General features: G+C 41.4%; 1 long non-coding RNA gene across 10 annotated transcripts in view; it reads left to right on the top strand.

Moving 5' to 3' along the window:
• Window positions 1–25,220, top strand: part of LOC113459698 (uncharacterized) — a 201,238-nt gene that overhangs the window by 136,945 nt on the left and 39,073 nt on the right. Inside the window, exon 5 of one of the 10 annotated variants that reach the window (XR_012579185.1) lies at window positions 11,870–25,220. The exons of the other annotated variants lie outside the window; for them this stretch is intronic. This is a non-coding gene — a long non-coding RNA (uncharacterized LOC113459698). The remainder of the gene's footprint in view (window positions 1–11,869) is intronic. 10 annotated transcript variants of the gene reach the window in all.

Raw genomic sequence — 25,220 nt, forward strand, 5'->3', positions numbered from 1 at the left:
CAAACACAATCACACTCCTAATGTAAACAAGAAAGTGAAATTTCTTTCATAGGTTAGCAATGAGTTTAATCAAAGAACAGAACCTTATAAGCCTAATTTTGCTTCCATATCTTGTAAAAAAAATTACAGTCATAATAATAGATTCCTTTCCCTGAGACTGATTTTACAGCAACTCTGAGTAATTACATACATCTGGTGATAACTTTAAAAACTGCAGTTATAAAAGGAGCTAAACTGAAGACTTCAGATTCCCTAAGCTATACTAGATCAGGTTTTGGAGCCATATCCATTGTGACACTCTTTAAAGGACAAATGCTTCTGCAAATTTGGAAAGACTCAACTTTAAATTTATTTATAACATTGCTATTATTAATATCTTAATTTCCAAAATGGTAGAAAAGCAGCATGAATGTTTTTGCTGCACACCTCTAACTAAGTTCAACACAAGTGCCACCAATATTGTATGGTAGAAATTTTACATTGCAGTGAACTTGGCTGGACTGATATTTGACCATCACAGATGAATATTTACAGAAGTTTTCAAAAGTCCCCTCCCCATATATATTTGTATGAAAAGCTAATAAAAAAAAGTGTAAAGCATACATTTTTCATCATATAGTTCACAAATCTGTCAAGCACTCTTAGCTGGCTCATCAAACCCTGACCAATAATCCATCTTCCCTGCTTAACTCAAATATTCCTGACATCTTGGTAGTGTCATATAGCTGTCATTTTCCAAGCTATCTATCAAAGAAGAGTTTCCTTTCTTTGCCAAAACAGACATCCCCTCTCCCTCCACCCACCCTAAATTTCCAGACAACGTTAGGTACTGGATTAGTGTTTGATGAAGAAATGGGGACCTTGGGAGCTGTGTGCTTCCACCATATCATGAGGCTTTGGCAGTGCTTATGTTGATTCCTTGCTATTTATCTTGCCATTGTGCTCTTATCTGAATGGCTCACAATATTTTGGGTACTCAGAACAACTCTGTGAGATAAAGGACAATTCCTCTGTCCCTCCTTTGGCAACTAGATCTGAAATTTGGAAAGGCATTTCATACATTTTATGCTGTGTTAGAGGCAACCAGGGGGAAATGGAAGGAGGAGGGATGTTACCAATTTTAAGTGCTCTGACAGTTCTAATGCAACACTAGGTCTGACCTCATTATATTATGAAGCCACGGGACTTGTAGAATCATAATAGATTCATTAAGGTTGGAAAAGACCTCCAAGGTTATCGAGTTTAACTATTAACCTAACACTGCTGGGTCCACTCCTAGCAGTGGATGCTGCTTAATCTGTATACCTGGCAGGGAGAGGGAAAGAGTGACCAGAGGCTCCCAAGGGAGCCATCATCAGCTTGCCCAGGCACCCAGCGTTACAGGCTTGAACCATTTCCATCTTCTCTTGGAAAGCTGGGTCCCTGAGGAGACAACAATCTCAGTGTGCTGCTGGATCTCCTCCTGTCTTGGCTCACCAAATTGTGTTGTACATGTCTTGTGTGTCTCAGCTGCAGGAAATGCATGTGGAGTTGTAAGAGCTGGCATCTCATGGCTAATTAGTCAGATCCTTCATCCAAGAGAGCTGAAGCCCAGGTGATAAACCAGGGGCTCCCAGATGAATATTTCTATCTCTGCTTCAGTTTCCTGTACAACATAGTTCTTTGCTGCCAATGCCCATGATACTAAAATTGCCCAGCTACACCCTGCATGTTTAGGAAAAGGAGAGGAGGATTGCAGAGAAAGAGCACTTCAGAGCTTAATTTCAGCCCTTGGTACTACTGAGGTGTAGGCAGCTTCCTGCCAAGCCACACTGGGGATCTCCAGCAGCAGAATTTTCACCACCAGAGCAACTTGACCCTCAAAAGTATCTTCAGCAGCCTTTGGAAGTATGGAAATCCTGCATGATGATTTTGGGGAAAAAATGATTTTACATGATTTGTTTAGGAAAAATACCTCTTGTGGTTCATGGATGTAGGATCACACAAAAGCATAGAATCACAGAAGAGTGTCTGGGAGCCCAGGCTAGACAGGCCTCTATTTTCTGGGATTATTTATATTTTTCTCACTTGAGTACAGATGTGACTGATTATTTTATATACAGGTAATTTTTTTTTTAATTTCAAAAAGGTATCAGAAGTCATTTGAAGAGGGGAACAGAAAAAAAATCTATATGCCTTTGGGTCTGTCCATTGAATTCAATAGGAGACACTAGACGTTGCATGTAGAGACAGATTAGCAGGGCAGAATATCTCCCTTAAGATGCACATACACATGCACATGGTACGTGCAGTACAGAAAATAAACTTTTCATATGTCTCTGGTTTTGAATGTTTGGTGATCTAGCATTCAAAAGATCTGTATAAAAATTCAGTCTTTGCCCTTTACCTGACAAGTGAAAAACCCATTGTCAAGTCAGGACAAAATTCTTTTGCCATACACTCAACCCTTTCATAGGGTCATGGCAGCGGGTAATAGAATATAATTAAAAACACATTCTAAAATTATTGTTAGGATTTTTCTTCTGAAGTACTTTCCTGAAAAGCCAGTCACCTCACTAGCATCAGTCCAATTACAGGACCCAGAGGGAAGTAATATTATAAGTAATAATTTTAGAAATAGCCCCAGGATGCACTTTGTGTGCCTCTGAGCCAAGAAAACCCCAAAGGGCATAAGTCTGGAATATAGTAGCTGGCTCATCCCCAGGCAGAGCTGCAGTCTCACTGAAAGCCTGACAGACACACTGCAATGCATATATCACAAAAGCATCACCAGTAGCACTTAACCATTCAGATCTGGTTCTCAAAAATAACTTGATTTCAGGAGAGAAAAACTGGCAGATATTTTTGGGGATAAATACTAAGTGTAATTGAGGCTCGGGTTCTGTGGTGGTTTGACCAGGAAGGAGTGGGAATTCTGGGAAGCTGTGGTCAAACCAATGAAGGTTTTGGGTTTGAGACTGGCACCCGGTGTAGCCAGTGGGGTTTGGACACACCTCCGAGAATACACAGGGGTTAAAAGCAGGGCACTGCCCTTGGCACTCTCTCTTGGGACGTCGCTGTGAAGAGGTCAGATCTCTTCCCCCGTCCAGCCTTGCTGCTGGGCGGGGGAGGGGCAGCCATGCGGTAGGCCCGGGGCCTGGACAGAGATGGGGGTGAGAAAGCTCTCAAGGATGGAAGGGTGGGGGAGCCCCAAGAGACATCGGGCAGCCATTCCCCCCCCCAGGAGGGAGAGAGAGGAGAGCAGGCGTCTGAATGTGATAGCAGCCGCCCAGGAGGAGAAAGGGGAGGGAAGAGTGCAGCCTGGCCGGCGGAGCAGCAGCACCTGTGGGAGTACCAGCATTCTGAGATAGACAGAGACTGAAAACTTTTAACCCTTTCTTTCATGATTGGGGCCTTGCAAAAATGCTAATCCTCCTCGAAGCTGAATAAGAAGGGAGATAAGAGATGAGATGAGACAAGGACCTGGCCCGAAGAACGTGGAGATGATTGGATGGGGAGAGATGATTTGGAGTGGCCTTTTGGCTGGACTTTTCTTGTGGCCATGGACTCAGTTGTTCCTGTGACACAGACTGCATTTAGGGGGAGGCAGTGCCTCAAAACCAGGAGGGTTCATTCGTGAGGACCCCCCGGCCCCAGGGGGTTGGAAAAATATGGGGGGGACAGATGTCCCAAAGCAGAGACTGTGCCTTTTTGGAGTGAGACATGGCATCCTTGAAAGACAACCCTAAAAGCAGCTCTGGTCCATGCCGTCAGTGGTGAGAGCACTGGGCATGGAAGGAAGATGTCACAAGCGGCAAAAGGACTTTTTTCCGGGCGGTGCCGAAGTGACAGGGAAGCACACGAGGTTTCAGTGTGTTTCCAGGGGAAGCCTATGGAACAAGAAGGACTCCTTTCCTCTTCATGAACTGCAGTTTGAGTATACTAAAGTGTGGGGCCAAGGCTGGGCAGTTGATGATTTGGGAGAATGTATCGGATTGGGAAAGTCAGGTAGTGGGGAGGGGGAAAAGTGGTTTTTGTAAGGTTTTCAATTTTTTTTTCTTTTCCTTATAGTCTTTCCCTATTTTCCTGTAGTTTAGGTAATAAAGTGTTTTTTATGTTTAAGTTGGAGCCTGTTTTGCTTATTCCTGGTCACATCTCACAGCAGACACCAGGGTGAAGGCATTTTCATGGGGGGCACTGGCTCTGTGCCAGGCTCAAACCATGACAGGTTCCATATCTCTTTGGAATAATTTCTTCATGATTATTGTTCAATATAATGACCTTAACCCTGTTCCTTCAATGGCCTAAAGAGAAATGTAAGTTTGTAGAATGAGTAGTCACGGTCACAACCAGACTTGCAGAGGCCACGAGACCACAGCTATACATACAATTTTGCAGCTGTGGCTTCTGGAACAGCACTTATTAGTGTGGACTGTAGTGACTTTCATTATGAAAGAGGATATTGTTTAGTGAATATTTTCTTGATGCTACCAGGCAGGACATGCTTGTCTGTTTATGCTCATGCTTTCAGCTCTATTTGACAAATCAATACTGGAAGAGTTTTCTTCCTCCATTTTAATTCTTAACTTTCCTTGCTCCAGTGTGAAGTAGGATGGAGGGGAGAGAAAGAGGCACTTAGCATTTGAGTTTTGGAACCAGCTCTTGTAAATCTCAGCAGCCAGCCGGCAGCTGACATCTCCTAATGAGAATGATCCTTTGCTGTGAACAGCCAAGTTCCTTCTTCTGGGCTCTGCTGCTGCCAGCATTCTGCTACAGAGACTCTCAGGGGCAAAAGATATGTTAGAAAATAGTAGCAGAAAGGGAAATTTTATTGGCTGCAAAGCTGTCAACCCAAATCAGATGTTAACTTCCCTCCTTGCTTTCAATAAGCTAAGGATTTGAAAATGTGACTTTTCAAATCAAATATCATCCTATATTTTCACTCCCTGTGTTAAAACATGACATTATATTAATGCTGTCTTGCTTTTAAGTTTCTGAAGTGAAAGAAAAAGATTTTATTTTTAATAGCCTGAAAATACAAAAAAACAAGAGTCATTTGCACCTGCACCTGAAACTTCCTTCTTCTCACTTCCCTCAACACACTCCATTCAAATCCACAAAGGTGTTTTTAACCTTTAGCACGTGAGCTTTTTGTGTGGTCAAATTATTTTTTCCATGGCAGTAATAATTCTGCCTGCTGTTAAGCTTTCAACATGAAAAAGTGGGACGTATTCTTTATATGTCTTTTTTTTTGGTTGTTTGTTTGTTTTGTTTTTTAATTTTAGATTAAAGAATTAAAGTCAGAACTCCACAGGGGGCAAGGGGAGAAGCTGTCTGTATAGATGCATGCCCCTTGCTTCTGCCATGTGTGGGACTTCCTTCAGCACTGCAGATCTGGAAGCATGCAGCATGACTTCCCAGAATTTCCATGATGCTTGGAGTTCTCCTTGGGCTTCAGCTGTGGGAAGCAGGCAACTTTCCTGGCAAATTCAGCTCACCTCCTTTTTTCTCACAGCAAATTCCAAGTACTGCCGATCTCTCAGAGAGCAGCCTCTGACACGGGTGCACATCTCTCAGCTGCAGACTGAAGGTCGATAGAGAGTATAATTTATAAACCCTTGTGACCTTTAACCTCATATCTTGGTTGTCTTTATAGGGAATGTGTGAACCAAAAAGAGTCCACAAATTTTATTTAAGTGCTTGGGTTTGGCAGTCCTGAGCAGACAGGTAGGCAGACATCTGATATTTAAAATACATTATCCATAAGAGACAGCCTCAGCTCTGTACACACTGCATAGAGGGAGAAGCTGGCTGGAGGCCCTGTGTTCTCTCTATAAATTGCCAAAGGGAATGAAATTCAGAGTAAATGTTCAGACTTTTTGATTAAATCAATCCATTGCCACTACCCAATTAATCTTGTGTTCTCTTTTATTGTAGCATGTTACACAGCAATAGTGGATACCATAAATGATCTGTATAATCTTCTGGGCCTCCAGGTGAAGTAAGGATATCATTATCTTCAATTTTTCCTACTTTTTTTTTTACTTCAATCAGGTCTTTAATATCTTCTTAAATGTCTTTTATTTTCTATTTACTGTATGAGAAAGTACAGGAACTCATTCTAGAGATGCTTATATATTTGTGAATGATGTAGGTGTGTAGTCAAGGTGAAGTGGGTGCCTTGTTAAAATAAAATTGCTGTACAGGGGACCTACCTGTGACAGAAGAAATCGCAAAGAGTAGAGAGTAAGATTCCTATGTACTTTTACTCTTTTACTTCTGTGCCCTTTTGTCTATTAATCAATTTTCCTGCTGGGGAACAGGCCATTGTTTAATTTAGTGATGCAGTCTACTAGCCTTGTTGTCAGAACCTGTGGACAGCATTATAAATTAAAATTTCTGTTTGGGGAAATGGTGCAACAGGCCATGAGGTTGCTTCAGGCTCTTCAGGCAGGGAAGGAAAACTGAGAAACTAAGTCATACTCAATCTTTCCCCCTATCAGAGGAACATAGAAATGTTCTTAAAATTGCCCTCGTAACTTTGTCACACTGAAAAACCAGTAATCAATCCTATATATATTTGGCCTGCAAATAGCATGTGCAGGCACTCAGAGCTGCCCAAGTCATCACTTCTTTAGAGGTCTCTGGAGTTGCACAGCCTGTCCACTTTCCTCATCCCCAAAGCATCACTGAAAAATGCTTGATAAAGTTATAAGCCCATTTAGGTTGGAGGCAGACAGTCATCCTGGCCTAGTGCCCATCACAAAAGTAAATAAGAAAGTCTGCAGAAAATTCTTGGCCATAAAATGCACACACACACACACACACACACTCACTCACTCTTGGAAGAGACAGACAGACCTTACAGCCTGTCTTTATCAGTTCAGTAGTTTGCAAGAAAACCAGGCAAGGCTCAGAATCAATAGCTGAACATCCAACTCTGAGACCTCGTGCAGCACTCGCCCTGTGCACCTCATGTGAAGGGATGTGCAGGCAAAAAAAATATCTGCACATGGATCAGATGTCCACAGCCTGGCCTTTCCTGGAGGCACTTCCTGAATGCCCAGCCAGTCACACTGGTGGACAATTTCCACTGCTAATTCTCAAGAGTTAGGGCTTGTATCAAACCAGGTGTGAATTTTCCTCCTAAGGAGGGTTTGGTTTTTCCAAGAGGAGCGCTGTGCCACCGCTGCCCAGCTGGGCCACGGCTCCGAGCTGGGTGCACTTGGATGTGGCTGTGAGCACAGCTCCTTGAGGAGAAGTTCAGGTCAGCTGCAATGGGACAGCTCAGGCCAGCATCATCCACAGTGACAGTGACAGCCAAATGGGATTGTGGCAGCAGCGTAGACCAAATAATAAACAACATTTACAAAAAACTAAATAAAGTGGTTGGGCCCACAGACAATGTGTAAGACAGCATTTGGCAATTGCTCTTTTTAAGGAGGTATATTTTAATGGTATTTTTATACCATGCAGATATTGCAAATATGAATTGCTCACCAGTGAACACTCATCTTGCAAAGATTCCAGCACTAACTTGATCTTACTTTTTCACATAAAAGGAGTACATCACGGAAAAAATAGGACTTTCTCCCACATGGTCAGGTTTTAGCAGAAATTAAAATCTTAAATATCTCCCATTTATTGCTCTCTTAACTGGTGAAAGAAAGAAAGCCTGGAAATACGCCAGTTAGCAACTGGTGTGCAGGAGAGTAAATGTCTTTTTTAGTTGGTTTTTAAGACAAATATCTTTAGCTTGGTAACTGTGCTCATGCAGGATTATCTTGAACAGGTGAGAAAAAAAATTCATTATATCTTTATCTTATTATAACTTAAAATTTGTGAGTTTTGGGGTCTCAGCCAGACTGGGGCTTTATTGCATAAGGCCCGGTGCAGACAGGGATTTATGAGCAGTCACAGGCTTTGCACTTTTAGTCTGAACATTTTTTTCTGAAAACTATAGCTGCCTCACAGAGATTACTGCCTGAAAAATCTCACTTTATTTTTAAAGGAGTATGTTTCTCACCCACAGTGCCTGGAAATGAAAGTTCTAAATGCTCCAGCACCAGAACACACATAAAAAGACTGTAAAATGAAATTGTCTGCTTTCATGGTGTTAAGTCAGTCCTGTGATTGATTGAGAAAGGAGAGGGTGTCAGGAAGGGAAGGTGTTATTCAAGGTTTCTGAATGCTGGAGTTGGGCAGAATGGCAGGTCGTCCTGCTTCTTCCCCATTACAAAATTTAGCAATTTTAAGCAAACACCATTTTAATCAGACCATCTGCAGCCAGGATATTGGCCAGTTCTCTGACACCAGCATCTCTGGGCTGCTCTGCCATGGCATAACAGAATACTGGAACTCAGGGATGTTCAGGGATGTTTCATATGCTAAAAAATGCAATTCACATACACACATAATTGTTTGTTTCCATTTCTGGTCTTTGTGGCAGCTCTTTCTTCAGTGTCTATCCTAGGTTACTTTAGCTTGTGATGCAGTTTTGAGTTTCCACTCACTCAGAACTCACAACAGATCTGGGAAAAATGACTGCAGTTTGCCATGAATGAGGAACACTAACCCCCGTTTCCATCATAATCAAGACACAAAATTAACTTTCATTCACTCATAGTCACCTTCATTTCAGCAGCTTGGTCTGTTGAGTGGACCAGCCTGATACCAATGAATCACACAGTTCCTGATGCTTGTTCTCTGCATAATTGCTACCACAGCATTTCTCAGGCATGACGAGACACTATTCCTTTCCTGCTTTGAAGATGAGCCATATTGCTGTTTGCTGGACCTCTTACTTCAATATTCAGGCCCCACAGTTCAGAGAAAAACAGCTTACATATGTTTTGCTTTCTGACAGACTCCTTTGGCCACTGCTCAGAAACCTCTGAGTTATAGCCAGGCACCAAGCCAGGATGGCTTTTGGGTCAGCTGGTATGGACTCTCCATGACTAAGTCAGAGCTGGAGGAGGCTCTGGAGGTTGAAAAGTTATTTTTCACATAAATCCCCTTGTGAGGCTTATCTTGGAGTTAAACTTTGCTATCTGAGCAACAAGGTTAATCCACTAAATTGGGCTTGAAAAGACAAGATTTAGGCAAATGAAAGGACAGAAAGCTACAGTTAACAAATGAAATGAAAAAGAGAGAAAACACATGATGCGTTCTTTTTCTACAGGTAATATTTTTTGAAAGGAAAGAAATTTTTGAATATTTTAAAGATTTTACTTAGTTTCTCTTTCAAAGTAAACAGAATCATGGTTTATATCTCTAACAAGATCACTCTTGGAGCCTTTCAGATTTCAAACACCTTCTCTCGTGTTTTTGTTGCTCCTTGTTTTGTGGGTGGGTTGTTGTTTAGTTGGGTTTTTTCTCCCTCTTTGTCTTTGTACTGTATTTATTTGATTTTTCACTCATCTTCCTATCTTTCCTTCTGGGCTGGAAAGCTAGTACTTCCTGTTGCCATCATCAGCCACTTTCTCAAATGTTGACCCCAGACTCTGTTTTTCAGGGTTCTTTTAGGGTTCTTCATGGGAGCAGGTTACTGCAAAGAGCATGAGGCAATTGTGGAGGTGGGAACTCTTCTGTTTGCATGTCAGAATGAAAACTGGGAACACCCAACACCTGTACAGACAAAGATGGACTGGAAAATATTCTATTCATGTCCATTTGTCCCGAGTTTCTGTTTGTTCTTCACCAGTACCTCAGCCATGTTTTTTCTTATTGTCTTTTTAGATCAGCAAAGTAAATATTGATCAGTGGACTTGATTTTTCGTTCTGTCTCCTTATGCTGGTAGAACCAGAATTACAGCAGCCAAGAGGACTATTTTATCACCTAATTCATGTAGTTTGGTTTAATGAACTTTAGAAATGGCATACTAGATCCTGCCCTGTGTCATGTCATTGATGTTGGATCAGTTTAATGAAAGCACATGAGAAGGGCACAACAGAGCATTCCTTCCTCTGGTATTCACTTCTCTCTGCTGCCATTGAGCAGTTTAGGGATGTCCTGCACTGGAGACTGTGCTCAGTTTAATATCCACTGCTGAAAGGAAGCTAGATCACTGCTGGGATCTAAGCAGAAGCCCCCTGGGTTTCAACACACTTAGGTGCATGCTTAGCTCACACCCCTGGTGGAACCTGCTCTGCTTGTTTGTGAAATGGCCTAGGGATCTACAAAGGTCTCTCTCTCTCAAATCCATCACCTGGTGTCAAAGTGGGATTATATCCCCTCTGCCACAGCACACCCAGGCCAGCTGGTGAGTCATTTCTGTTTGCTCTCACATGGCCACAGGCTGCTCCAGCAGCCTTTTCCCTTTCATGGGGCAGGGAGTGGCTGTTTGCTCTCCTAGCAGCACGGTTTGGTAGAAAGGGGAGCTGCATGTAAAGAAAGGCATTTATTGTAGCTTGTGTTTGCACTGAAAATTTTGAAAGCAATGCAAACAGGGACATCAAATATGAACCATATCTCAAATATGGTCTCAAGTCTGACAAGTGTGAGAGAGAGATGACCTCTACCTTGCTAGATGTTACCGTTGCTAATAGGACTAACAAAACATCTGCAGTTGTGCAGGGACATCATGATGGATGGTAAATTTTCCACTCACAAAGTTCTTTTTTCTTTTTTGCAATTTGAAACAGTGCGTCATTTAATCCCTGATTATATCCAGTGTTTGTCCACAGCATGCCAAACTATACATCATGGATGCTTTTTCTTTTTCCTAAAGAAACAATAAAAAATATATGAGAAGCAAGCAAGAACATAAATAATCCAAAATTTAGAAGGCAAAACCCTTCACTTTGAAGACATGACTGGTAAATGTTAGAAATAGGCTGTATAACTATATACCCTGTAACTTCCACAGAAGCAGAACAACAGAAAAGCTGAATCATGGTGAAGTTAGAGTGGGACAGGACAAATAATCAAGAAATGCCAGCAGGAAAATTAATCTCTATAAAACTCCAGATGAAAACTCTTTGTAAAACTAAGAATCAAAGAAAATATCAGGAGAGAAATCATCTGTAAAAGATATAAGAAATGAAAAATGGAATAATCTCAAAAGGATGGTGGTCCGAGTTTACATGATTTGTACTTGTTTGCTTCAGTTACTATAACATTGGTCACAGGGCTCTTCAGTCATGTAGTGAAGCAGATGCTTTCAAAGCTCACAGAAAATATACATGAAAACCTGCTGTTGTGGTTGTCTTAAATAAGTGAAAGACTTGAGAAAGTCCGTTTTGGCTAAGTTTGCTCTGTCTCTCATATGTTCTGCCAAGCAGAGCCTCTGGTTCCTTGTGTCAGGCCCCTTGAAGGATGCTGCTCCTTTTCTTAGCAGGATTAAGGTGCTGTGCATTGCCTGGCATTATTTTCTTCAGAGAACCATGTTCCTACAAGATGTACATCTCATGATTGTAAAGGAGGAGCATCTGAAATGAGTAACTACTTGGGAAGGGGTCTCAGACCTCCTCACTCACAAGACAATCTATGTCAGCAAAGTAATGAGGTTTAAAAAAAGAGGGAGCTAAATAGCAAAGGGGCTAAAAGCAATACAGAGAATCTGTTCAGTTGAAGATAAAGAGACCAAAGAGAAAGGTACTTTTTGAACTAGAGAGACATTTGAAAATTATATAGATATTCAAATCTTCTGATATTTCCTTAATTCTTCTTGTAGAACTGATTTGCTTTCAGACAACACTGAAATGCTGCAAACATCCTTTCTGGTTTTGGTGGAAATCTTTATTTTGCAACTTCTGTGTTTAGGCGACCAGACGTAGAGAGGCACAAAGAACAGCATCCTTTTAAGACTTCTCAGTTTTACTTAAGATAAGCAGATACAGCTGTGTCCAAATTCTCAGTAAAATTTGTACTTTTCTCTACTTTCTACAGGAAATTCCTTGAAAATTTCGAACACTGAAGTTATCTAACTGCAAAGGGAAACTCTCCTTAGCTCCTGGCAGGATTTTAGGAGTCTGTGCTGCATGTTTCAAAACCTTAACCAAAACTCCACTCATATTCAAATCATGGTCAGTGAGCAAAGGCAGATCTTTAAAGCAGAGAAATGAAGGTTTCTCATCCTAGTGCCTCAGTCCTGGGAGGATGCTTGGTCAGCTGTTCCTGAGTTACAGGAAATGCCTTGGCAATTCAGACGTGTCTGTCACAGACTATGGAGAAATTCTGACATGTGCAGGCTGTCACTTAAATGTAGAAGAGGGCTGCATCATTGCTGACATCACATGGGAAAAACAGGGTGAAATCTGGAAGCCACCATTCTCTTTTGGGACATTCTAGGAGCACTGCCCCATGTCTCAAAAAGGAGAGATATGCACTGCAGCCATTGGGGCTGCTCACAACCTGCAAGCAATGCACCTCCTCCAGGCACATGCAGGACTGCAGCAAATGCAGCAGATGTGCCTGCACTTGTTTTCTGTTACAGCCAAGTGCTGTGGGGTCAGAGAAGGAGTTGGCAAACTGCAGAGACATTAAAATCTGTTTTGGGTCTTGTGTTTGTTCATGTTTTACTTGGGCATGCTCAGAGAATTCTCCCCTCTTTCTGTAGCAAGGGCCTCGATTTATAACAACACGGAAAGGCAATCAGCCTTGCCCCAGTTGGATTGCACACTATGGAAAATGTGTTTAATTATGAAAAATTAAAGACAAGGAGGATGTGTTTAGACTAAGAATGTAGACATTTTCTTGGCTAGAAGCAAAGCTGAACAAAATGGGTAAGAATTCTAGATCAGCTGTGGAGGATTTATTTACATTTTTTAAAAAGCTACACATGTTTTCACTTAAAGCTCTTGGGAGGGTCATTTCAAAGACCAGGACTCCTGGCTGCTTGCCTTCATCTCTTCCTCCATTCCCCCTGCTTGCAACTTGAACATTAATGCAGAGACCGTGTAAAAGAAAATGCATGTCAGGTGTGACATATCAAGTGACACAAAAGTTCAGTCCCAAGAAACAAATTTTAAATTGATCAAGTACTATGAGGCCTTTTAGTAACCCTTTTTAGTGTCTTTTGCAAAGTTGAGGCCACAAGCATTTTCCAGAGAGTTTCTAGTCTTGCTCCCAATGAGTATTAAAATGTATAACCATAAGGAGTATTCTTTCTAAGCACTCCAGAATCAAAACCTGAAATATTCTAATGTTTTTTCACAATAATTTTTCTTTATGTGTTTTGAAGTTTTTTCTTGTTTTTTGGGGTTTTTTTGGTATTTTGTTGGGGATTTTGTCTTTTGCTTCTGGTTTCTCTGCTATATCTTCAACGCGGGTTGCACTTAATCTCCTCTGTAAAGCCTCAATAATCCTTACCCTACCTTCCTGGAACTCCAAAACCCAGCAGTATAGTTGGTCTGCAGGGCCATTAGAGCTATTCATCACAAATGATTCAGAACAGTTTAAACAAGAAGAGAGAACAGATACACATGCCATCCTCACTCAGATTAAATGCTGCCTGCCCTAACACTCTGTCTCAGCAATGTAGGCCCCATGACCAATTTTCATGATAACACAGGAAAAAAGTCAGTAGAGGAGAAAACTACAGCAAGGGAAGGGCGTGCTCTGGAATTCTTCAGGCAAATCTTCCTCCTTTAGGAGGGATGATGCTTGTGTCACAGAGCTTTCACTCAGGCTGCAGCTTACCTGTGGAGCAGAGCAAGGGATTACCCTACCTGTAGTCTTCCTTCCCTAAAGAGCTGTTGTTACTACAGACTCTCCTTAGCCTCTGAATGTAAAGGTCAGAGCTCTTATCCATAGCTGGGAATCTGGACTGCAAGGCAAGGTAGCTGGAAGCTGATGATTGTCTGTGAGCTCTGTGACAGCCAGTGGAAGAATGACCAGGAGGAGGGAGGAAGGACGCACTTTCACATATATGATTTTGATAGTGCGAACTTCAGAAAAAAAGGGCAAAAACATTCAAAAAGGGCTTTAAACTCCTTTTTGAGTGTTTTGAAATTTCTGTACTAAGATAATGCTGTATGTCAAAAATAAATTCCAACTTTCCTGAGCACCCCTTGCTGCTTGGCACGTGATGTGTGCAGACTCAAGATGGCCAAAGAGAATTTCACTTGAATTTCAAATACAACAGCAGGATTCTCAAAGACATGGTAAACCCAGACATTTTGAGCTTGTAGTCATTATGAGATCTCAGAAGATTTGGGGTATCTTTTTAAGCAGCAGACCTTCACCTCTGTACTCATGCACCTGTAGCAGGGGCTACAGGGAACAGCAGTAAGCAGAGCTAGGACAGTGGTTTTGCTGATGATCATAGTAGTTAGAGATATCCTTGATAACTAAGTTCTACACTTCAAGCCCCATGGAGTCAGGTAGCTCAGCCAGCTCCAGCTCAAGGATGACTTTTACTAGCAGTGGATTTAGTACTGCTACTGTACCACGTAGTGCCATTGGAATTTCCCCTTTAGGAGCACTGAGAGGGACACAGCTTCAATTGCTAAGGAGAAATAATGGCAGTATGAAGGACCATCACAGCGGTGGTTTTTTCAGTCCCCTAGATAATCCCAACCTGTGAACTTCCTGCTGCACCTTCAGGAATATGTGGCTGAGACAGAAAGCAGGCAGTGAATGCCAAAACAGGCAGGTAATCACTTGGCAGGAACTTCTTTGGCTTAAGTTTTGAGCCAGAAAGTGGACATTTTCATGATAGTGGCATACAGACAGAAGATTTCTTGAGGGAAATAAAACTTGTTCTCAATCTCTTCACAGGTGACAACCCCATCTGCTTTTAGCTTTGTACATCACATGCTTATATCAATTATATCTTCAGAAACTAAAAATTCAACATAAAAATGGTTTCCTAGATAGGAGTGGAGAAAAAAGCAATAACTCCACCATTAAATAATGAATAAACTGATTATAAACTGCACCACAGCAAACATTAATGCTCATTATTTGATGCCACATCAAAAATGGAAATATAAAGAACATTTTTAATTTTGAGAACTGAAGAAAAGAAGCAGGAATGATTCCACTGGAAAAATGTAGCATTATTGTTTTCATCCTTGCTTGCTTTGTACTCGACAGGAATCCATTAACATCAAGTAAGGCCTATTCCTAATCCCCTTGCTAAGCCCCAACCCTCGACCCAGGAGAATTTGTATTGAAGCAGAAACATGCCAATCATTTTGGCCAATTAAGCACAATAATAAACATGAAGCAAGGAAAGAAATGTGGGCGGCATTGCCAGGATAAGGAGAACAGTGTCTACACATTTTGAAAGCTTGTCTCGATTATGAGGTTAGCTCAATGAAAACTCATCTACAGCTTGTCTCCTAGGTCCAGGGGAGATTCCTGATCTATAGCTTATTCATTTCCTGTGCTGATGACACATGCATTCAGTATGTGGCAAATGGTAACAGGATTACATTTCACACATATTTCCCTGAGTTTTTGTTTCCTGAGTACTCCCCGTGCTTCTGTAGTATGCTTCAGGCTAACAGCAATTCAAATGATCACTGGGTTTATCTGAGAGCTTGTGAAATAAATCAAGTGCTATTTGCATGCAGCAAGCTTACTAGATATGCTGGTAACAAGGTCTTGGTGATGCTCTCAGCTGACAAGGAGAAAGAAATTTCTGTTTGATTTTTAGCTGTTCTCTGAGCTTATCTTGTAAATGGTAACACATTTTTGTTTGACATCTAAAGGAACAATATCACTGATTTGCAGCGGGCTTCAAAAGTTGTGCTGAATTTTTATTGTTCTTATTGATGACCAACTTTTCCTGCTTCTACCTGCTCAGTGACCCTTCCACAATAATTGAGTGGGCCTGCAGCAGGGATTTATACCCAGCTCTACAGGTAAAGCAAATGACAGGAAACAGAAGCTGAGCAAATTGTCTCTGAAGGCGATGTACATCACCCCCTAAAATGTCCAGGCTTACGTTGCCATGCAATTAGGAAAGGAAAGGTGAATTCTGAGTACATTTAGTAGCCATAAAATGTAAAACCATCCAGGCATTAGCCGAAAACTTAGGCTCTCTCTCTCTAGCAGTAGCCCAGCTCTGAGATGATCAGAATTCTGGGTGGAAAAGCCCACGTGGAATGTGTGTACACATCCCTGGTGTCTCTTGGGGGTCAGAAAGAAAGCAGGAGAAGACTGGAAAGTCTGGCTTGCTGCCAGCTCACATTTTCATTTTGAACAAATGTGTGTAAAGAGTTTAGACAGAGTCCCTGAAGACACTGTTTATCTGCTCAGCTTCAAAGAAAGCCGCCACAGGAGAACTGTGATGAAATCTGGTGCAATCATTCCTTTCAAAGACAAAAGAAGCCTTAAACTCCAAAAAACCTGAAAAAAACAACAACTCCCCCCAACAAAATCCCAAAATCCATATATGTGTGTTTGTGTGTGTGTATAATGTATATGTATATGTATATGTATATATATATGTATATGTATATGTATATGTATAAAAAACTTCCTTCTTCCTGCTGGAAAAGACTAGGTAGGTGAGTATAGGCTTTTTATTGTGGACAAAGGATAGGTGAGTATGGGTTTTTTATTGTGGCATAATAAAGCATTTATAATTTCCATTTAGGGGGACTCTGATCTCTCCTTTGCTTTCTAACCATGATTGGTAGGTGGAGGAGTCATTTCACTTGAGAAGTTGATCTCTACTCCCCCAGCCACAGGTCTTGGCATGTGTTTATGCATGTTGGTGGTAGGTTAGCTCCCATCCATGAATTTTGATTTTATTTTCCTTTTTGTCATTCCCTTTGGTTGAAACAGTGTCTGTAAACATCGTACAACCCAACCACTGAGATGGTGGAAAACAGGTTAGGAAAACCATATGCAGGCAAATCCCTGCCACTTTCTCCCTTTCTCTCTTAAAAAATAGCCCATTTCTGGTTATTCATCCTATAGTCACCAATGTTTAAGCTAGTGGCTGGCAGGTACTAAATAATCAGAGGAACAAGAAAGACTTTTGGGGATACAAAGTCCCTTCTGCAGGCTGAAGAGTAATATTGTGCTTTGTGATGGTCACAAGCATGTCTGGGGTTTTTGAGCTCTACAAGAGGTGATTTTCATAGTCTACACAATACCCAAATGAAGCTCAGAAAGGACTGATTTATTTTTAACCTTTCTAGCTGTACTACCAGTGATGCTGACATTATGACATTAACTTACTCTTTTGCCTTCCAAGGATGTGCCCTGAACATGTATGGACTAAAAAAGCAAGTGAAAATGGCTCTGAAATTAGATAATGCAAGCTTTGGGAAAAAAGTGTAGAGGATAAATAACTGAGGACATATTCTTGTCATTATCTCTCATAATTTAAACAAGATAAAAATGCCTGTTAGAGATGTTTTGCTTCATACACTGGGTACCATCCACTATCACCCAGTACCATTTATCTGAGTACCCGAGATACTGTCACCCAGTATCCATATCCTCTCAAGGGGATGGATTTATGAAAGCATGGTAAAATGGTTTTTATCTGAGAGCAGGATACCCGCTATGCTCCTACTGATATATAGCATTATTCTGGAGGCTGTACTTATTAGCTTGACAAATTCAAGTTTTTCAGTCTTAGCTGCCTGATACTTTGCCTACAGCCCCACATCCACCCATTTTCCTATTTTCTTTTTGTTGCAGAGTAGAGCAGAGGGGATGTAGAGAAACTGTAGCTGGGGGTGTCTAGTTCTGTTGTTCACAGCTCAACATTTAGTGCAGCTCTCAATGAATCTGGACCACCCAAATTCCCCTAAACACGACACATACACAGATTAGATTTCCTTAAAGGGTAATCCTTTTTTGACCAGAACATCATGAACTGGTACTTGTTAACATAAGCTCTCCTAGTTTCCCAGACCAATACCAGCAATTTCCCCTCCTCTGATACTCTCACCTCCCTCCTGTACAGTAAAATTGAGATGTCCCAATCCTCAGAATATGCCCTTGTTTTCAGTGATGCACAGCCTCTCTCTGTGACTCCATCATGAACTGGAAGTGCGCCCACTAGGTAATCCAGTGTAACCTTTCAGCATTCCTGAGCTCAACAAAAGGCAATCACCTTCTTCCACCTCATTACAGGAGTCTCAAATACAAGCAATAATTATCCTCTGGAAGTGCCCACATTTTTTCCTTGATAAGCATGGGCTATGTGCCATGTTGCTGGATTCCTGAAACTCGAGGAAGTAGACTGCATCCTTTGATATAATGATTTAAAGATTAATGTAAGGGCACTGACTATTGTTAGTCTGTAAAAATGTCCAAGAATCCTTCAGTTTGTTCTTAAGATACATTTTTATATCTGAAAGCTCACTGTTATTTTGCTCTTTTATATCCAATTATGCATAAATCAATGTCATGGGTGCCTTAGCACATAATTTTCCCTAGCAAATTAACGTAGATTTCTTTTAATAATTGAAAAATATTTAATTTAATGAATACTTTATTTGCAGTGATAACTTTCTTTATCTATTCTCTAATTCATCCAAATAAGCTCTTTTATTTTTTTAAAAAATAAGATTCATATGAATTTTCATTTGTGCCCCATCTGCCTCTGGAAGCAATCCACAGATAGATATTTATATTTGGAAACTAGCTTGAGCTGTCTAGTGAATATTTCATGGCACCCATAAGACAATGGCTTCTGAAAGTCATTGGTGCTGGTAGACACTGAGTGTATGACTTTTCTTGGTGAGAGAAGATGAGTAAATGGCTCTTGAGAAAGCTCAGAGAAATTTAAAAACTATACTTGGAAGAAAAATACTTAGCTTCTAGAAGGATCAATCTGGGACAGTATCAATGGATACATAATCTTTGCAGAATGTTCTTAATAATATATTCCAGCTGGGGGTTCTCTAATATTTTTGAAATAATTTTTTTTTCTAAAAATGTCATACTTCAGAGGAACAGACAAATGCTACAGCTGAGGGTATGTCTTTCAAAAAATACTTGCAGAACATGCAAGTATTTTATGCTGAGAATGCTTGAAAACCATGGCTAGATGTCAACCAGTTAAAGGGACACCTCTTTCCTACACATCTAGAAATGAATTACAATCTAAACAGACCTTCCTCAGACTTAATGCTGATAATGTTCTTCTGGAAAAATTCAAATGAATTAATACAGAGCAAGAAACTCATTGAGCTTCTTACAGTTGATGGCCATGTTCCACCAGAATAATTTTTTACATGTTATAGTCACATTAAATTTGACTGATATTTGACATTACAGCAACAAAAAATAAATATTTTTAAATAGGTATTTTTTAGTCCTTGCAGCCATGCAGATAGGAGTGTACAAAATACTGGATGGCTCTACAAAGGTCAGAAGCTCCCTTTTTTTTTTGTTTTATCTTGTAATAGAAGAACTAGAAAACTAGGAGGAAATAAAAAAGGTAATAACTGTCAGACTGTCAGACTGATAAAAGGGAAAATGCCTATATTTGCTGACCTCAGCAAAACTGAGGGGAAGAAAAAGCTACTGAAAGGATTTAGTCATATATCCATTTATAATAAAAATATTTATTATAGAAAAAAATAATGTCATATTACTTATGGGATGATTTTCCAAAGAAAATCCTTGTTCCTGCATTAGGCCCTTAGCAACTTCCAGCTTTCCTGAGTTGCAGACAAACTTCCCTCAAAGCCAAGAGATTGTGTATTTACTTGCAAGTGTTGTAACCTCCAGTGAACACTCCGATGCTGGTTGCTATTGAGCACTCCAAAAGAACACTCATTGCTTCGGAAAAAGTATGAAAATATTTGGAGTGGACTCTTTGCCATGCTCACTGTATAGACCTTTATGTCTGAGTCAGATCTGTAAGCATCCTTGACAAAATGTTCACTGGAAAAAAGAAAAAGTCCCTGTTTTGCTGCACGTTTATTGAACACATTTACACATGGCCAGGCTCTCATTCTGGATTCTGCAGTAGATGGGATATTGGTAGATGTTAATGGTGGTTGTTAATAAACCAACATGCAAGAAACATTTTCTTCTGCTGTTTGGATCCAGACTCACAATTGCCATTACAGTCAGAAATGGCGGGAAAGGGCCTTGATGAGCTAACAGGATTTTCAGCTCCATATCGTTTTAGTTTTTTACAGCTGGTGAAGACAGCCTGAAAGAAAAATCTGTAGGAGGCTTATTTTGTCACTGACTGTGTTGTGTCTCTTTCTTCCAAAAATTGGAAAACTTCACTTTGCAGCATCTTTCACTAGAAGGGACTTAATGCCAGAGCTTGAACAACATGGAAACATTTTACTGGGATCCTTATTCATATTCTTATCTATGACTCTGGCTGGCAGTTCCTAGCTACATCGATACTTGCATTTTTCATGTATTACTCAGACTTCATACCTTATGAATATGAACAAGAAATTGGCAAAACCTCACATCTTCTAAGACAAAATTCAAGTGTTCTCTTAAAGAAAAAAACCTCTGCATTCCAACTTTTAAGTCTAAACTTTCTTTGTGTTCTTCCAACGAACTATTTATTTTACTGTCATATGGATAACAAGTGAAGCAGAAAAGATCCCCCAGCTAGGAAATGTTGACAAAATTTTGAAGGTATTAAAGTATGCTGAAACACACATTATTGTGGTAAGACTGAAAAACTAGTCTATGCCTTCAATCCCAGAGCAGTACAGACTTGTACAGGCTGGGATATATAGTATTAATGGCACAATGAATGCTTTGTGTTCAGAAACTGGGAAAAGCAGCACCCATGTTGTTAATCATACCCAGTCCCCTCCAGCACCTGTGGGCTCTGTGATGTCCAAACTAGGAACCTTGTACGTGCACAGAGAGAATTCCACACCACGGAACAGGGTCTGAGATGTGCAGAAGATTGAGCAGGAAGCCTTTTAAGAAAGACAACAGGAAAAAGGAAAGCTAAGGTGCATCTTAAATCTTGGTGCTTCCCAAGATTTATGTGAGGTTTCATTCATGATTTACAGCTCTTAACTCTCAGTTGTGAAGATCATAATTTTTCTCTCTTGTATTCAAGGAGGGTAGACAGGATGGCCTGTAGTGAAAAACTTATCATGCTGGGAGTTTAAAGAGCAGTTCCCACATTACAGGCTGTCAGGAGGGTTAAACAGAGGAGCATCTCACACATATATCTACCAGGGCACAGCTGGAGGGTAGGTGACAAACTCTGCAACACTGTCAAAAGAGGTGTACTTGTACCTGTGGCCAGAAGAGAAATGCCAGTGCCACATTAATGTCAGGTAATTCTGGGGCTTTGTTGTAGAGAAAGCCCCCAATCTCTCAGCTGATGCCACCCTTCACACAGGTGGTTCTGGCAGAAAGCCCTCTGACATGCAAGAAGCTTTTAAAACTGTCAACTAAGAGAAATACCCTACTGCCTTACTGAAAATTCAAGGGACTGGCTGCTGATAATGGTTATTCAGGGGTTAGGTAACAGAGAGAGCTACAAGGGCAAAGGTGGGGAAAAGGTGCCTTGGAAACAGAGACTGACAGTGCTCACTCAGCATGGACTCTGCTCCACAGTGTGCTGACCCCCCTGCACAGACCCATGCAGGAATGCAATCACAGCTGTGCACTCTCCATTTCTGGGCTCCTCAGGTAGGCTAGGCAAAAAATACAAATCAAGCTGTAGGCAGAAGATGTCTATTAAAATCTTCCACATGGAAGAATCATAATTGCCTTTTACACACATGAGCAGGGGCTTGGAGAGACGGGCGCTTTCTCTCAAGGCTTTCAGTTTAACAAAGGATGTGTCTGGAGGATAGTGAGTAGATGATAAAAACTGAGAGGGGAGAAACATGCACTCCTTGTTGGGAAGTTATCAAACCTGTAGAGCCTAGAGGCTCTCTTCAGATGCATGAGCAGCTCCTGCTGAAGACAAGGGAAATGGTGTGCCAGTGTCTGTGAACAGAAGTTGATCCTGGCCCCAGGTACTTTAGAAAGAAGTGTTTTCTTGCCTCTCTCTAAAGAGAAGGTACTTCATTCCTCTTTCAAAAGCAAAAAGTAAACATCATCAAACATGTTATTACAGAGAGCCTTGGTGCAGTCCCCCCACCCTCTAGCTTTCCTCTCCCTATGTCCTGGTTATTTAAAGAGAAAGTTAGATGTAGTACACAGCTTTAAAGTAACCTTATATGGCATTTTTGCAGCAACAGTAAAAAGTGATCACTTTCTCTGTCAGACAGCCAGGCAACACTTCTGTAATACTTTTTGTGCTGACTTCCAATCCTGCAAACATTTGGCCAAAAAGCATGTTTCTGTTACAGTCCTCTTCTCAGCTATGATATCTGCAGCTTACAACACTATTTTTGAGTGAAAAGCAGACAAAAGCCATCCCTGATTAAGAAAGGAGCAATGAGAAAATCCCAGGGAAGGAATTCAAGCCAATTTGTGCAGCATATCAAGGCTAATTCAGGTCCCGCAGACTCAAAGTAGGCAGAGTGTGCTCTACATGCTTAGTACAGAAACAAAGTGAATGGGAATAAACTGGCTAGGCCCAAAAAGCTCACAAAGGTTCCACTGACACCTTCATGTACTCAGGCATGGAAATGGGGCTTCCTCTATTGCCTTGGCTCTGGCATGATGCCACAATGGGAGAAGGAGGGCAGTGACACCACTGCATGGTAGGAAAGGAACCGAGAACAAAACAAAGCAATTACAGAGGATGCCAGTCCATTGAGGGACATTACATAAGGGCAAAAGTAGTTTTTTTTATCTCAGATGCTTCTCACCTTCATGAAAAGAACATTTTAGTCACAAAACCCTCCTGCCAAGCAGTTGCAGGTGTTCCCCCTTTTGCACGCACCAGAGAAATGAGAGATAGCAGAACTATACCCCAGACCTTGGAGTGCAGCCCTAAACAGGCAGCTTTTATTCATGGACTTCATTTTCGTCCTAAAGAAAGGTTACACGTCAATTACTGTACACAGTGCACTTCATTGAGAGATTGCTGAGCACTATCAATGAGGCTGTAACAGAAGTCTGAACTGCAACAGGAAAATCCAGCAGTTTGACTTAGCTGATGGATGCGTCATCCGTTCCCAATATCCTGACTGCTATTAGAAATGAAAATGTCTCTTCCTTTAACTGCTTTGGACATCTCATCCGTTCTTCTGGGTGAATGTACCATTAAATGTCAGTCTGTAGACGTATCATTTTGGGGAGGGTGAGTAATAAGCTAAATTGTTCCTATCTGAGTGAGACACATAAATCTGAACACAGGCACATCAATAAATGGCTCAGCAGTCATAAGGACCAAGCAGCTTTAATGCCTCTTGACATTGTAGGGTGCAGTTCTTCCAAAATCTCTGAGGGGCTTAACTGTTCAGGGATGGAGCACGCCTTGGTATGGATTGTTGGCAGAAGGATTGAAAGTGGGCCTGATTTTCTGAACTAAGGGAGGTTGCTTTAGGTGTTTCACAATAGGCCCTCCTGGACTCTTATACCTTCAAATCCCTGCAAACTGCAGACAGTGTGGGGAGTTTTTCTGGCAGGGGGTCCTGTCAGAACAGAAAGAAAAAATAAATTAAAGGCACAAAGATTTCTTGTCTGACTGCTCTGTACAAGGTGTCTAGAGTGGGAAGAGCTACAATATTTTTCTCCTTAAACAAATGATGCAAATGTGAGGAGGGTGCATTTGGATCCCTGGGGCATTTTTAATGATATCAGAAGAAATTGTTTAACCTCAAGAGGTTAACATTTAATAACTAGGTTAGAACCTGCTGTTATCAGACTTGTCAGTCTTCTACCACCAAAGAAATATTAAACATCTGTGGAGGCCACCAGCTGGGGGCCAAAAAAGTCATGCCTCAAACATTGGGTAAAAAAAGTATAAGGAAAACATTTTCAGAAGTATACTGGGATCATTTAAAACTGAAGGATTTATAAATGAAGGTTGATACATAAAAATGAATGTCTAGTGTGATTAAAAATATCTATTGGAAGTTTTGTAGGTGATGTGAGGTATGGGTTTAAAAAACTCTTTTTCAGTCTAGTGTGAAGTTATTTACACATCTTGAAGATTTTTGGCCTTAAGCAGCTGACTCCTTTTTCTCATCTAAATTCACTCAAGTCCCTGGGCATCTAAGGGAGGCTTAGTCTTCTGTATAACTAAGATGCCTTAAAAATTTTCAGGAATTGCTTTTCCTCTGACATGGTTTGAAAGCAAATGGAAATTCGCTATACACTGACATTAAATTAACAGAAAGGAAAGCAGCAGCATGCAGGAAAACGGTGTGGTAAGAGTGTTTGCAAGAGCCTCCAGAGTATGTACAGAACAATAAGTTAAGGGTTAAAACAGAAACTGGTGTATAAAAATCACAGAGCTGGATGAAGAAGCACTTGAAAACTAGACACAAAAGTAAAGCTTGCACCACAGCTCAGACCAAATTTCAGCAGACCCACAGAGCATCTGGTCTGGAGATGGTGTGCTAGCAGCTGAGTGGCAGCATGTCTCACAGCCTGACAGGCAGGCAGGAGCAGATTTGTCTCGGGCTGCTTTGGAGCCCCTCCTGCTCAGCCTGGCTGGCTGGGGGATCCCTGCTCTGCTTGCAGCCTGCAGTGGGACTGTGCTGCATGCCTGTGATCTCAGACAAGGCTGCCCCACAAACAAGAGGCAGGAGAGGCTGTGACAAAGGCTGCAGGGAGGTGAGGATGTACTTGATGGCAGCAGAGGAGGTGGGCAACACAGGAAGCACAGGGGATAGTGCACGTGTGTAAAGGGGCAGAAAAGTGAGGTCCAAAAGTGGTGTGCAAAGCCTCATCTGCCACCGAGCTGGGCAGCCATGAAGTAAGCCAGTGCATTATGGTCGATTGCTTACCCACCTCCAGGCCAAAAGGGGGTGATGTGTGCACCCTTCACACAGTGCTCAGGCCAAGCTGCACCACGTCCCAAGAGAGGGCAGCAGCTGTTTGGGCAAAATGAGCACGGATCACTGAGCTCTCAGACCACAGTCAGCGGCCATGGCAAGGCTAACAGAATGGCTCCATGTGTTTGTCAGGAGGGATTGGATCCCCTGTAACCATGGAGTCACAGGCGGCCATGCAGGCCCGACCCCTCAGTGCTGAAGGCAGCAGTGACTTCACCACTGAGGCAGGGACAGGCCAGGCACCCAGCTCCCTTCTCCTCAAGCCCATGGAGCTGAGACAGCCAGCCACCCTTTCTCAAACTCACCCCAGGTCAACAGGAAGCAAATTGCCATCATTTGTTTGTTTTCCTTTTTTTCAACTACTAAGATTGCTGAAAAGATTTCAATTTTGAAATGTCACAAATGTGTAAGAAAGAAAAATG

The sequence above is a fragment of the Zonotrichia albicollis genome, chromosome 2 (genome assembly GCF_047830755.1).
Source record: "Zonotrichia albicollis isolate bZonAlb1 chromosome 2, bZonAlb1.hap1, whole genome shotgun sequence".
NCBI classification, from domain to species: domain Eukaryota; kingdom Metazoa; phylum Chordata; class Aves; order Passeriformes; family Passerellidae; genus Zonotrichia; species Zonotrichia albicollis.